Consider the following 10,381-nt stretch of genomic DNA (forward strand, 5'->3'; position numbering starts at 1 on the left):
TTTTGATAAAACAACAAATAAGTAAAATTAAGTAAAATATTTTTTTCCCCTCAACAAAATCTAAAATATCTTAATAGAAAAATTAAGTCCTAATTCGTTCATGATTCAACTGAATTAAATCAAACATTTATTGAGCATTTGTTATCTTGCATTTATTGCTTCACTGCTCAGCTCCTACTTTGATCTGACCCCAAACCACAGCCTTGAAGCTGCTCGGTAACCCGTGGGAACTCCACCAAGTCACTGGTAAGAAATAATCCAGCACATGATGGAAGGGGCAGCTGTGGCGCAGGAGGTAGAGCGGGTCGTCCACTAAGTTTGGTGGTTCGACCTCCGGCTGCTGCAGTCTGCACGTCGAAGTGTACTTGGGCAGATGCTGAACCCCAAATGGTGAAAGTACAGTCCATTTACCATGACCCCCCAACACTCGGTCTGTCAGAAAGCAAGAATGTATCTCAAAAAGTCAAACAGCAGCTCAGACAGATTAAATGCTTCAGATATCTTCACCTCTGGCATAAAACAAAGACGACGACGACCATCACTTCAGAAAACAGACTGCCAGCTCACCTGACAGACCAGACCAAGACTTTTCCACCTGCTCTCCTCAGTCAAATCCGACTGGAAAGCGAAGCAAGACTTCAAACAGGTACGACTTTAAACTCTCGTCACGTTCACAGCGTTTGTCGTAACAGAACAAATGCTAGAAATTAGTTGTCTTACGCGTTGTTTGTGGCATTGTGGGAAAGTACAGCAGGAAAATAATAAGATTCTGTCTATTAATATAAATAATAACCCTTTATACCTGCTGCTTGGCATATCTGATGTCCATCACTCACAAATATAAAACTTTACCAGATGCTTGCTTTCTGTGCCAGGTAGAGTATTCTGTTGAACTGGATCACAAATATCTGACATGTAAACTTCAGAGCAACGATGATGCCTTTCGTAAGACGTGGGACCCCTTTTTGTCATATTTTGGCTTAAATATTTCCACCATTTGTATCATAGCTCTGAATGCTCTGCCTCAAAAGGGACACTCTGCTTTGCCATTTAATTGATCTATTTTTGTTTCTGTACACCTTTCCTTAATCGTGCAAATATATCATGCGTATTAATACACCCTCAATTTATTTTGTTTTTATTTATCTTATGTTACTTTTACTTGTATGAGATGTGACAATTTTGTTTGTTTTGTTTTAGGTGTTCCTGTCTGTCTTAGTAAAAATATATTAAAATAATAAAAAGGAACAACGCTAATATCTCCTGAAAGGATCAAAGCAGGGAAAACGCTGATGGGAATCAGACAGGGCAGGCCGAGTGTTTGTGCTACAGTTTCCCGTGGTGAAGTTTGTGTGTGTTAGCATGTGGGCTAATCCTGAAACAGAAGCCCCCTGTCATGAGAAAGGACTCAGAGAGACTAATGCAATTACAGACCCAGACAGAGAGCGTGAGGTATGTATATTCTGGACTGGGATCATTTCTGTGAATGCGAGTCAAAACAAAATCTTAGAAATTAACTTGAAGTCATACATTTAAAGAGAGCGATACGTACATATAGTTATTTCACAGATTAAAAACTGCATTCACGGTTAAAAACACTGCAAACATCAGACAGTCAGGTATGATTCTCATAAGTCGCTTGATTGGATATCGATGATTGAAGGGATGGTCAGCGATTGGTTTTTCATGCGCCGATGACTAAGATGACATAAAAGCAGTCTCTAGAATCTGCACCACACTGCAGAGTTTCCCATTCATCGATTTATTTCTGGCGACACACACGCCACAACATCAACGCTGACCGCCGCATACTATAAACTATTTAATATGACATTGACAGCGGCTCCGTTGTTTAGCCCCTCCTCTTCTCGCACAATCTGAATCAAAACATGATCATACGCTGGAGGAAGGACTGTTGCTTTGGGTTTTTTTGCTGTTTACTTAAATCAATCGTGGTTGAATGGTCAGTATGGTGAACACTGCTCCACAACTGTGTCCTAAACGGATGCATTCAAGTGAACTCTGAGAAGTTAGTCTTTGTCCATGTCGCAGAACCAACTTCAAATAAGTTATAAACAAATAAAGTTGTCAAAAAGACAGAACTCGTCTTCTGAAAGAGGCTTGTTAACGATGTAACCTTTGAAAACGAAACTAACATGGCAGCCAACGAGTGTCATCTGCACTGGTGTGTTCACTGGCGCTTTACCTTGTCCGTGCTTGCAAAATATCCACAGTGTCCCCGTCTTGTGGTGTTTCTCGGCTAAATGCTTAAATTTGTGGTTCGTTAGGGCTCCAGGCTGCTTAACGGCTGCTGCTTAAACAATTGTCGTCACCTGAGGTCTCCTGGGAAGAGATGAAAGGACAGCATTGTAGGTGGAGGAAAAAGTGGCTTCTCAGCCCTCCTCCCCAGTTGAGAGGTGGTCTCTCTACTCTGGTGTAAATGACTCCTTTCACTCCTCTTTCAAATCACCTGACCTCCCCATCCCAACTCCAGTTGCCCTTTATTTAACTTTCCTTGGTTAACTACGACCTGGATGACTGAGAATCTTCACAGACATCTTGTGCTAATGTCATAATTTCTCTATATAAGATAAGATAGACCAAGATTTCCATTTTAAGGCTTGGAACACGTTTGAGGTACGTGTACTTTACTTTTCAGGCTCCTTTATACTATATACACATGTATATAAATAATATATAATTAAAGAAAATATTCAGGGAAATACTGTACTTTTTAAAATTACTCACAATATGATTCTGTGTTGTTCAAACTACCCAACGGTTTTACAAATGGAGCTGAAACGATTAAATTAAAAGTACATTTTCTTGAATATACTTTTAAGTAACATTTTCAGCGCATACTGCGCATATTGCATGGAGTACTTTCAGTGCAGTATAAGTACTTTTTTATTAAGTCACAAACCAGATTACTTCCTCCACCGTAGTTTTACACTAAAAAACACAATGTGTAAGCAGTAACAGTAGCTTATTTTCTATTATGCATTTGATGTTTCTGAGTTAAGCATCTGGTTCACTCAAACCTCCCGGACATCCTGTCTTTATCTCTCAAGATCATCAGCCGTCAGTGTCATTGTATTTTTAGGCGAACCCACAATCCTGCAAACTCCCTCATCTACTATTTCCTACGTTTCCCATAATGCCATTCAACAATGTCCACATAATTAGAGGAAATGGTTACATCGAAAATTACAGTGATATTAAGATCAAAGACGTTTTTCTAGTCTACAAAAAATGAGTCACTCCTCATTCAGACTCCAAGTTGTCCTGTCGCTGCAATGCATTCTGGTCTTTTTCTTCAATGTGGTCAATGTGAAAAACTGGTCTCTGTAATTCTTCTTCTTCTCTGGTGGATTTCTGACAACGTGGCAGCTCTGGAAACAAGCCTTCGCTCTTTGATTCTGACAAATCCTGATGTTTAAAGGGATAGTTCAGGACTTCTGAAGTGGGGCTGTATGAGGTCCACATGTGTTTAAACCACCTGTAAGTCTATCCACAGACCTTAAACTACCAGTCAGTCCATCTACAACATCTAAACCACATGCAAGTCTCGGTCTATCTCCAAGTTTTAAACCACATGTCAGTCTATTTACAAAAACTACTAGTAGGTCTAACTACGAGTTCTTACAAGAGCCGAACTACCTGCAGGTCTTCTTACAAGAGCCGAACTACCTGCAGGTCTTCTTACAAGAGCCGAACTACCTGCAGGTCTTCTTACAAGAGCCAAACTACCTGCAGGTCTTCTTACAAGAGCCAAACTACCTGCAGGTCTTCTTACAAGAGCTGAACTACGTCTTCTTACAAGAGCTGAACTACCTGCAGGTCTTCTTACAAGAGCTGAACTACCTGCAGGTCTTCTTACAAGAGCTGAACTACCTGCAGGTCTTCTTACAAGAGCTGAACTACGTCTTCTTACAAGAGCTGAACTACGTCTTCTTACAAGAGCTGAACTACCTGCAGGTCTTCTTACAAGAGCTGAACTACCTGCAGGTCTTCTTACAAGAGCTGAACTACCTGCAGGTCTTCTTACAAGAGCTGAACTACCTGCAGGTCTTCTTACAAGAGCTGAACTACCTGCAGGTCTTCTTACAAGAGCTGAACTACGTCTTCTTACAAGAGCTGAACTACCTGCAGGTCTTCTTACAAGAGCTAAACTACGTCTTCTTACAAGAGCCAAACTACGTCTTGTAGAGCTGAACTACGTCTTCTTACAAGAGCTGAACTACCTGCAGGTCTTCTTACAAGAGCTAAACTACGTCTTCTTACAAGAGCCAAACTACGTCTTGTAGAGCTAAACTACGTCTTCTTACAAGAGCCGAACTACCTGCAGGTCTTCTTACAAGAGCTAAACTACGTCTTCTTACAAGAGCTGAACTATGTCTTCTTACAAGAGCTGAACAACCTGCAGGTCTTCTTACAAGAGCTGAACTACGTCTTCTTACAAGAGCTGAACTACGTCTTGTAGAGCTAAACTACGTCTTCTTACAAGAGCCGAACTACCTGCAGGTCTTCTTACAAGAGCTGAACTATGTCTTCTTACAAGAGCTGAACTACCTGCAGGTCTTCTTACAAGAGCTAAACTACGTCTTCTTACAAGAGCTAAACTACGTCTTGTAGAGCTGAACTACGTCTTCTTACAAGAGCCGAACTACCTGCAGGTCTTCTTACAAGAGCTGAACTATGTCTTCTTACAAGAGCTGAACAACCTGCAGGTCTTCTTACAAGAGCTGAACAACCTGCAGGTCTTCTTACAAGAGCTGAACTACGTCTTCTTACAAGAGCTGAACTACGTCTTCTTACAAGAGCCGAACTACCTGCATGTCTTCTTACAAGAGCTGAACTACGTCTTCTTACAAGAGCTGAACTACCTGCAGGTCTTCTTACAAGAGCTAAACTACGTCTTCTTACAAGAGCTAAACTACGTCTTGTAGAGCTAAACTACGTCTTCTTACAAGAGCCGAACTACCTGCAGGTCTTCTTACAAGAGCTAAACTACGTCTTCTTACAAGAGCCAAACTACGTCTTGTAGAGCTAAACTACGTCTTCTTACAAGAGCTGAACTACCTGCAGGTCTTCTTACAAGAGCTAAACTACGTCTTGTAGAGCTAAACTACGTCTTCTTACAAGAGCTAAACTACGTCTTGTAGAGCTAAACTACGTCTTCTTACAAGAGCCGAACTACCTGCAGGTCTTCTTACAAGAGCTAAACTACGTCTTCTTACAAGAGCTAAACTACGTCTTCTTACAAGAGCTAAACTACGTCTTGTAGAGCTAAACTACGTCTTCTTACAAGAGCTGAACTACCTGCAGGTCTTCTTACAAGAGCTAAACTACGTCTTGTAGAGCTAAACTACGTCTTCTTACAAGAGCCGAACTACCTGCAGGTCTTCTTACAAGAGCTGAACTACGTCTTCTTACAAGAGCTAAACTACGTCTTGTAGAGCTAAACTACGTCTTCTTACAAGAGCCGAACTACCTGCAGGTCTTCTTACAAGAGCTGAACTATGTCTTCTTACAAGAGCTGAACTACCTGCAGGTCTTCTTACAAGAGCTGAACTACCTGCAGGTCTTCTTACAAGAGCTGAACTATGTCTTCTTACAAGAGCTGAACTACCTGCAGGTCTTCTTACAAGAGCTGAACTACGTCTTCTTACAAGAGCTGAACTACGTCTTCTTACAAGAGCTGAACTACGTCTTCTTACAAGAGCTGAACAACCTGCAGGTCTTCTTACAAGAGCTGAACTACGTCTTCTTACAAGAGCTGAACTACGTCTTCTTACAAGAGCTGAACTACGTCTTCTTACAAGAGCTGAACTACGTCTTCTTACAAGAGCTGAACTACCTGCAGGTCTTCTTACAAGAGCTGAACTATGTCTTCTTACAAGAGCTGAACAACCTGCAGGTCTTCTTACAAGAGCTGAACTACGTCTTCTTACAAGAGCTGAACTACGTCTTCTTACAAGAGCTGAACTACGTCTTCTTACAAGAGCTGAACTACGTCTTCTTACAAGAGCCGAACTACGTCTTCTTACAAGAGCCGAACTACCTGCAGGTCTTCTTACAAGAGCTGAACTACGTCTTCTTACAAGAGCTGAACTACCTGCAGGTCTTCTTACAAGAGCTGAACTACGTCTTGTAGAGCTAAACTACGTCTTCTTACAAGAGCCGAACTACCTGCAGGTCTTCTTACAAGAGCCGAACTACCTGCAGGTCTTCTTACAAGAGCCGAACTACCTGCAGGTCTTCTTACAAGAGCCGAACTACCTGCAGGTCTTCTTACAAGAGCCGAACTACCTGCAGGTCTTCTTACAAGAGCCGAACTACCTGCAGGTCTTCTTACAAGAGCCGAACTACCTGCAGGTCTTCTTACAAGAGCCGAACTACCTGCAGGTCTTCTTACAAGAGCTGAACTACGTCTTCTTACAAGAGCTAAACTACGTCTTGTAGAGCTAAACTACGTCTTCTTACAAGAGCCGAACTACCTGCAGGTCTTCTTACAAGAGCCGAACTACCTGCAGGTCTTCTTACAAGAGCCGAACTACCTGCAGGTCTTCTTACAAGAGCCGAACTACCTGCAGGTCTTCTTACAAGAGCTAAACTACGTCTTCTTACAAGAGCTAAACTACGTCTTGTAGAGCTAAACTACGTCTTCTTACAAGAGCTAATCTACCTGCAGGTCTTCTTACAAGAGCTAAACTACGTCTTGTAGAGCTAAACTACGTCTTCTTACAAGAGCCGAACTACCTGCATGTCTTCTTACAAGATCTAAACTACGTCTTCTTACAAGAGCTAAACTACGTCTACTTACAAGAGCCAAACTACCTGCAGGTCTTCTTATAAGAGCTAAACTACGTCTTCTTACAAGAGCTAAACTACCTGCAGGTCTTCTTACAAGAGCTGAACTACTTACTTTAATCTGTATCTAAAAGAAGTAAATTACCTGTTGGTCTACTTACAAAAACAGACTACCTGCCAGCCTGGCTCCCTGTAGATCTAAACCATTAGTAGGTCTATCCACAGACTCTAAACTACCTGTAGATCTATCTAAGGACCACCTGCAAGCTCTAAACGATCTGTACAACCACTATACTACTGAACCTTGACTCCCTGTAGGTCTTTTTACAGGAGCTAAAATATGTAAATGTTACATTTACTCATTTGGCAGACTTACATTTGAAGCTATCTACAAAAACATAAACTACCTTAGTCTATCTTCAAGGATTAAACTACTTGTCCACACGATCTAGACCACATGTATATCTAAACTACCTGTAGATCTACCAAACTACTAACCTTAACTCCCTGTAGGTCTCTTTACAAGAGCATTACACTAAATAATCTAAAGCTAAGCCTTTTTTATCCTTTCACTTCCAGCTGTTCTTGTTTAAGTTGTTTTGACTTGCTGTTTTTATTTCTTTCTGTTGTTTTATTAATTAACTGAACAAGCTTTTCATTATTTAAATTTTTAGGGCCATGTTTATCCCAGTTCCTTCGGTGTGTGTTTCTTGGTGCCTTTTGCAAACGAGCTCTCAGTGTATTTCCGAGTTTAACTAAAGTGTGACTGAATGAATATATGAAATAATCTATTTACAGACTACCTGTACAGCCTTCTCTACCTGTTGGGTCTATTTACAAGGACTTTACAAATAGTCTATTTACAAGGACTCAAACAGGTTGTATGATATTTAGACTTTTCATCTTCTTCATTTGGTACTTTTGAGTGACTCTAAGGATCCAAACGCGTTCAGTTTCTGTGATTCCACAAAACAAATTGCACATTTGCGCTCGGCTTCCAAGCGCCTGCAGGTTTCGTGAGTTCGTGCAGGTAAACAACAACCAGGTGAAGCCAAGCCGCCACCAACACACGCTGTGCGTGTACTGGAGTGATCCCTGCAGGATGCACGCCTCGTGGCCGCCCCGGGTGGACTCACCTCTGCAGACTCGCTTCACTCCTGCTGCCCTGCGGGGGAATAAAGCGCGTCCTCAGTCCTCAAGTCAGCACGCCGGCCGCAGCTCCTCATGTTCGGCTCTCTCCTCTGAGCGCGTCGCCTCGGGGTCCGGAGCTCCGAAACACAAAGCGAAGAAGACGGAGAGTGCAGCCAAACTCTCCGCTGCTCACCTCCTGCCTCGGTTCAACAGGCTGGAGGCTGCGGCCATCAAGCTACACGAGCTAACTGGCGCCACTTCCGGCTGTCGCCTTCAACGTAAAGGTCGAGCGTCATGTAAACGCAACATTAAGCAGTTTATTCTCACTTTATTGAATACAAACGTATTATAAATAAATAAATAATTGCAAAAGTAAATAATTAAATACATTAAAAATAAATAGATTTTGGTGAAGATTTTTTTAAATGTTTGCATTTCTACATGCATTTATTTATTTATATATATATTTATTGATTTCTACATTTATTTATGGATGTTTACATGTATTTATTTATTTATCTATTTATGCATGTCTACATATATTTATTTATTTATATATTATTTATATATTTATAAATGTCTACATTTATTTATTTATGCATGTTTACATGTATTTATTTATGCATGTCTACATGTATTTATTTATTTATATATATTTATAAATTTCTACATTTATTTATTTATGCATGTTTACTTGTATTTATTTATACATGTATTTATTTATGTATTTATTTATTTGTGCATGTCGTGTTTCTGTGGTCTGTCACAGAGGAGCTAACGAACATATTCTTTTGTTCTGATTTGCTGCAGAACTGTTGCTGCTGCTTTAATCTCAAACAGAAGCACTGAACTTGTCTTCTGGTGGCAGTTCTGTGTTTGCAGCGTCCTTTATACAGTAAACAACAATTACAGATGAGCTCAGCGGCTCATTCTGACTGCTCTGGGAACAAACTGACTGTTTCAGATATTCACGTTCACCTTAACTTTGTAAAGTCATTATGATTTCATTACTCTGTGTCTTTCTTATTCATTGCTTCTCTGCAGTTTGTCTGTAGCCCTTTACTTTAAAATCTTCTCTATAATGAGGCTGTATTACCTGCTGATTATTTTCCCAATTACAATTGTCCAGCCAGTGAAATGTTATAAAGTAGTTAGGAAAACCACTCATCACAGTTTCCCAAAATCCTCGGTTTAGTCTTGAAATAACATGAAAGATGTTTTAATTTAAATAAAAGATTCTCACACTTGAAGAACTGGAGAAAGAACATTTTTGCCTGAAACTTGACTGAAATTATTAACAGTTACAGATTAATTCTCTTTTTAACGACTATTCGATTAACCGCAGCAGCTTTAATCTATAATGCATTTATATTTCGTATATCCATCTCTAAATTACTTATTCATATGGAAACAATATTCTTATTTGATTGTGATTTCACACCAACTGATTTTATGTGTTGTGCTTCTATTTTGAAGGAAAATGACACTTTTCCGGCATAGCTTTGAGTTCAGCTTGACGCGCCTTCCTGCCTCTTACATGATGATTGGCTTAAAGTACTTCATCTTATGAATATTCATGACGCGGTCACAGCGCAACGAGAGAAGAAAACAAAACAAAGTTTCATGTGTTTAATGATGAAATGACTCTTTTATGGTAGAAAGCAGCAAATCTTCTCATTAGTGAAGCTGAAATGTTTTTGTGGTTTTTACATGAAAAAAGGACTTCAAAAATTCAAAATAGTTGCCAATTAAATTAACCAACTAATCGTTCCAGCTGTACTTGTAGCCTATAAACTGTTGGAGTTTTATTTAAAACAAAACATCATATTTTCTAAACTCTTCATGTGTTTTGTGTTTAAAAAGCTTAATTTGCAAAGTAACTAGTAACTGTATCTAATAAAACTTTATTATTTATTGTTCTGCATAATTCAAGATAAAGATACAGAGAATTAAAAAAAACAAAGTTATATTGTGTTTTAAATAATTTTTTTAAAATGTATTTTTAGTTTGACAAAGTGAAGAAACATTTCTAGAGAAGACTTTATATGCAACCAAGTCGTGGATGAAGTATTCAGATCCTTTACTTAAGTAAAAGTACTAATACCTCCCTGCAAAAACGCCCTATTACAAGTAAAAGTAAAAGTACTGCATTAAAAATGTTACTTGTGTAAGTATAATCAGGAAAGTGTACTGTATTGTATCGTATTAAACTGTAATTAATGATTATTTTCTCCATTAATCGATTGTAAATAGTGAGAAATGTTGTCCCAGTTCTCCAGAGTCCAAAGTGACGCCTTCACAATGTTTGTTCTGTCAGTTTAACCTCGAAATGATTACAAATGCATTAAAATAATCAGAAGGAAAAGCAGCAAATCTTCACAGGAAAAGTTTTTACATGATTTAAAAGAACATCAAAATATCTGCCTGTAGTCGTATA

The 10,381-nt window shown here is 39.5% G+C and overlaps 1 protein-coding gene across 5 annotated transcripts in view; it reads right to left on the reverse strand.

Annotated features, from left to right (window-relative positions):
• prr5l (proline rich 5 like) overlaps positions 1-8,150 on the reverse strand; it is a 44,288-nt gene extending 36,138 nt beyond the window's left edge. For 2 of the 5 annotated variants that reach the window (XM_038706671.1, XM_038706672.1), the window contains exons 1-2: positions 7,950-8,150; positions 2,207-2,343 (exon numbers count right to left, since the gene is read on the reverse strand). The gene's annotated coding sequence lies outside the window, so the exon portion shown is untranslated. The remainder of the gene's footprint in view (positions 1-2,206; positions 2,344-7,949) is intronic. The other 3 variants (XM_038706674.1, XM_038706673.1, XM_038706675.1) reach the window with 2 other exon arrangements.
• Between the last annotated feature and the right edge of the window lie 2,231 nt (positions 8,151-10,381).

This window comes from Micropterus salmoides, unplaced genomic scaffold, assembly GCF_014851395.1.
Source record: "Micropterus salmoides isolate LMB-PRFRI ecotype aquatic unplaced genomic scaffold, ASM1485139v1 Ms_hic_scaffold_8, whole genome shotgun sequence".
NCBI lineage: Eukaryota > Metazoa > Chordata > Actinopteri > Centrarchiformes > Centrarchidae > Micropterus > Micropterus salmoides.